We start from the raw sequence: 5,201 nt of genomic DNA, 5'->3' as shown, positions 1-5,201 counted from the left end.
AAAGAAGGAAGGAAGGAATTAGGAAAGGAAAGAAGGAAAAAGAAAGGAGGAGGAAAAGAAAGAAAAAGTAGGGAGGGAAAGAAGGAAGGAAGGAAAAAGAAGGAAGAATGGAAAGAAAGAAAAAGGAATGAAAGAAGGAAAAAAGGAAAGAAAGATGGAAGGGAAGAAGGAAAAAAGGAAGGAGGGAAGGAAAGGAGGAAGGAAGGAAGGAAAAAGAAGGAAGAAGGGGAATAAAGAAAGAAGGAGGGAAGGAAAGAGGGAAGGAGGGAAGGAAAAAAGGAACGGATTAAAGATGGAAGAAATTAAGGAAGGGAAGAAGGAAAAAAGAAGGAAGGAAGGAAGAAAAGAAAAAAGTAGAGAGGGAAAGAAGGAAGGAAAGATGGAAGAAAGGAATTATGGAAGGAAAGAAGAAAAAAAGAAAGAAGGACAGAAAGAAAGAAAAAAGGAAGGAATGAAAGAAGAAGAAAAGGAAAGAAGCAAGGAATTAAAGATGGAAGGAATTAAGGAAGAAAAGAAAGAAAAAAGAAAGAAGGAAAGAAGGAAGGAAAGACATAAAAAAGTAGAAAAAGAAGAAAGGAAGGAAAAAGAAGGAAGAAAGGGAGGGAAGAAGGAAGAAGGGGTAGAAAGAAGGAAGTAGGAAAAAAAGAGGAAAGAAGGAAGGAATTAAAGATGGAATTATGGAAGGGAAAAAAGAAGGAGGGAAGGAAAGAAGGAAGGAAAGAAAGAAAAAGTAGGGCGGGAAAGAAGGTAGGGAGGAAAAAGAAAAAAGGAAAGAAAGAAGGGAAAGAAAGAAGGAAGAAAAAAGGAAGGAAAGAGGGAAGGAAAGGAAAAAAGGAGGAAAGAAGGAAGAAATTAAAGAAGGAAGGAATTATGGAAGGAAAGAAGGGGAAAAAGAAAGAAGGTGGGAAGGAAAGAAGGAAGGAAAGAAAAAAGTAGGGAGGGAAAGAAGGTAGGGAGGAAAAAGAAGGAAGGAAGTAAAAAAGGAAGGAAGAAGGGAAAGAAAAAGGAGGAAAGAAGGAAGGAATTAAAGATGGAAGGAATTAAGGAAGAAAAGAAGGAAAAAAAGAAAGAAGGAGGGAAGGAAAGATAGAAAGAAAAAGTAGGGAGGGACGATGGAAGGAAGGAATTATGGAAGGAAAGAAGGAAAAAAAGAAAGAAGCAGAGAAAGAAAGAAAACGTAGGGAGGGAAAGAATGAAGGAAGGAAAAAGAAGGAAGAAGGGAAAGAAAGAAAAAAAGGAAGGAAAGAAAGAAGGAAAGAAGGAAAAAAGGAGGAAGGAGCAAAAGGGAAAGAAGGACAAAAGGAAGGCAGGAAAGCAAGAAGAAAGGAAGGAAGGAAAAAAGGAAGGAAAGGAAAAGAAGAATTTAATTTTTCTACCCCACCTCCATCAAAAAGGAAGAAAGGGAAAAAGAAATCATAGAATCAAAGAGTTGGAAGAGACCTCCTGGGCCATCATCCAGTCCAACCCCTTTCTGCAAAGAAGCAGGAAAGTTGCATTCAAATCACCCCTGACAGATGGCCATCCAGCCTCTATTTAAAAGCTTCCAAAGAAGGAGCCTCCACCACACTCCGGGGCAGAGAGTTCCACTGCTGAACGGCTCTCCCAGTCAGGAAGTTCTTCCTCATGTTCAGATGGAATCTCCTCTCTTGTAGTTTGAAGCCACTGTCCCATCGCGTCCTAGTCTCCAAGGAAGCAGAAAAAAAGCTTGCTCCCTCCTCATTCCTGTGGCTTCCTCTCACATATTTATCCCTAGCCCTCATCATGTCTCCTCTCAGCTTTCTCTTCAGGCTAAACATGCCCAGCTCCTTAAGCCACTCCTCATAGGGCTTGTTCTCCAGACCCTTGATCATTTTAGTCGCCCTCCTCTGGACACATTCCAGCTTGATAGCCATGTATAAGTATGTGAGAGGAAGTCAGAGAGAGGATGGAGCAAGCTTCCTTTCTGCTTCCCTGGAGACTAGGACGCAATGGAACAATGGCTTCAAACTTCAAGAAAGGAGATTCCACCTGAACATGCGGAAGAACTTCCTGACTGTGAGAGCCGTTCAGCAGTGGAACTCTCTGCCCCAGAGGGAGTGTGGTGGAGGCTCCTTCTTTGGAAGCTTTTAAACAGAGGCTGGATGGCCATCTGTCAAGGGTGCTTTGAATGCAATATTCCTGCTTCTTGGCAGAATGGGGTTGGACTGGATGATGGCCCAGGAGGTCTCTTCCAACTCTAGGATTCTATAGCCATGGAAACTCAATGCTATTCCATCTTGGGATTGCTTTGTTTTCGGAGTTATTTTGCTGTCTGTTGCTGCTGTTGTTTTACTATTGTATTTGGGCTCGGCCTCTTGTAAGTCCTTTGGGAGATGGTAGCGGGGTTTTTTATTATTATTATTATTATTATTATTATTATTATTATTATTATTTGTAGTTTGGTGAGGCATCAGCATTTGTTGGTAGAAAAAGCTTGCGATCTTGTCAAATTACAGTCCCTGTGGTTCCATACCATTGTACCAAGGCAATTGAAAGGGACTCATTCTGCAGCATATATGCACCCCAAGTTTTTCCTTTCCATTGCTGGAAGTTTTGGTGCTCTAACCCTTTTGTTTTCAAAGGAGAAATCCAAAGCAGGCTGCAACTGTAACGCACAACTTTTGGGGCTGAATTACAAAGAGCGCACTTTCTGCTGGTGCGCGTTGCATTCGGCAGCAAACAGGTTTTCTTTGGTTTCCGGGCTTTGAAAATGGAGGCGCACATTAGATTGGATGGCGCACTAGACTCGAGTCAATAAAATGCATCCATCCGCCCTGCTGAAGCTGGCTCTTGTTTAGAGCCAGCCGATCCTTCTGTGGTCACAGGGGGGCAGCACTCACCTGCGGCATCCATCACCTGCAGTCTGTTTAAGAAAGAGAAGCAAAGACTGGATCTACACTACAGTTTTTGAATCCCAATGATCTCCTTTGAATTGGATTATATGGCAATGCAGATCAAGCTAGAGAGCGAACATAGGAACAAGAGCAACCTCTTTTCCCCGCAATTCTTTCACACCATCAGGGCCAGAACCTTCACCATATTTGGGGTTGGTAAGACCCCCCACTCCATCCCTTAAACATATGTCTGTTTGTATGGAGATCACCACTGTTGGGATGTGTTATTCTCCATCTTCATCGCTATGATACTGCACCTTGTTGATGGGAAGCTTCCCACCAGAGTGGAAATCATCTCTCGGACAGATGGCAAGCTATTTCACCGCAGCAGATTGAAATCCAAAACCAAGGTTACAACAACATCTGTTATAGAACTCCAGTATGCTGATGACAATGTCATCTGTGCGCATTCAGAAGACCTACAAACCACTCTAAATACCTTCACAGAAGCATACAAGAAGCTCGGCCTGTCATTAAACATTGAGAAAACCAAAGTGCTCTTCCAGAAGTCACCAGGCAATCCCTCTCCAATTCCAGAGATACAGCTTAATGGTGTAACATTAGAAAATGTTGACCATTTCCAGTCCCTTGGTAGCCACCTCTCCACAAAAGTCAACATTGGCACTGAAATACAACACCGCCTGAGCTCTGTGAGTGCAGCATTCTTCCAAATGAAGCAGAGAGTGTTTGAGGACCGGGACATCCAAAGGGAGACCAAGGGGCTTGTTTATAAAGCTATTGCCCTCCCAACCCTGCCATACGCCTGTGAGACGTGGACTGTCTATAGACATCAAAACGCAACTCCTGGAATGATTCCATCAGAAAATCTTGCAAATCTCTTGGGAAGACAGGCGGACAAACGTCAGCATGCTGGAAGAAGCAAAGACCACCAGCATTGAAGCAATGCTCCTCCATCATCAACTCCGCTGGGCCGGCCACGTTGTCCGGATGCCTGACCACCGTCTCCCAAAGCAGTTGCTCTACTCTGAACTCAAGAACGGAAAACAGAACGTTGGAGGGCAGGAAAAGAGATTGAAAGATGGCCTCAAAGCCAACCTTAAAATCTCTGGCATAGACACTGAGAACTGGGAAGCCTTGGCCCATGAGCGCTCCAGCTGGAGGTCAGCTGTGACCAGCAGTGCTGCAGAATTCGAGGAGGCACGAGTGGAGGGTGAAAGAGAGAAATGTGCCAAGAGGAAGGCGCGTCAAGCCAACCCCAACCGGGACCGCCTTCCACCTGGAAACTGATGCCCTCCCTGCGGAAGAAGATGCAGAGCAAGAATCATAGAATCATAGAATCAAAGAGTTGGAAGAGACCTCCTGGGCCATCCAGTCCAACCCCATTCCGCCAAGAAGCAGGAATATTGCATTCAAATCACCCCTGACAGATGGCCATCCAGACTCTGCTTAAAAGCTTCCAAAGAAGGAGCCTCCACCACACTCCGGGGCAGAGAGTTCCACTGCTGAACGGCTCTCACAGTCAGGAAGTTCTTCCTCATGTTCAGATGGAGTCTCCTCTCTTGTAGTTTGAAGCCATTGTTCCATTGCGTCCTAGTCTCCAGGGAAGCAGAAAACAAGCTTGCTCCCTCCTCCTCCCTGTGGCTTCCTCTCACATATTTATACATGGCTATCATGTCTCCTCTCAGCCTTCTCTTCTTCAGGCTAAGCATGCCCAGCTCCTTAAGCCGCTCCTCATAGGGCTTGTTCTCCAGACCCTTGATCATTTGAGTCGCCCTCCTCTGGACACATTCCACCTTAGAGTCAATATCTCTCTTGAATTGTGGTGCCCAGAACTGGACACAATATTCCAGGTGTGGTCTAACCAAGGCGGAATAGAGCATGGGGAGTATGACTTCCCTGGATTTAGACACTAGGCTCTTCTTGATGCAGGCCAAAATCACCTTGGCTTTTTTTGCCACCACATCACATTGTTGGCTCATGTTTAAGTTGTTGTCCACACGTCCTGCTCTCGAGCCAGGCATCCCCCATTCTGTCTCTTTGCATTTCGCTTTTCCTGACAAAGTGGAGTCTCTTGCATTTGTCACTGTTGAACTTCATTTTGTTAATTTTGGCCCATTTCTCTAATCTGTCATCTGTCCATTCCTTGTCTTATGAGATACATGAAATCATCAAGCCTTGCTTTAAATTATAATCCAGGTTCACAATAGTCCAGGGATTCTTGCAAAACAGCCTTGCTTGGCTCTTAGGCCACGCCCCTTCTCTCCTGATGTTCCGCCTCTGGGAGTTGTTTGGCCCTCGGCGGCCGCCGTAGCCGTCCCTCTTTTGACG

The sequence above is a fragment of the Anolis sagrei genome, chromosome 1 (assembly GCF_037176765.1).
Source record: "Anolis sagrei isolate rAnoSag1 chromosome 1, rAnoSag1.mat, whole genome shotgun sequence".
Lineage (NCBI taxonomy): Eukaryota > Metazoa > Chordata > Lepidosauria > Squamata > Dactyloidae > Anolis > Anolis sagrei.
Note: the sequence above shows the minus strand (reverse complement) of the source record.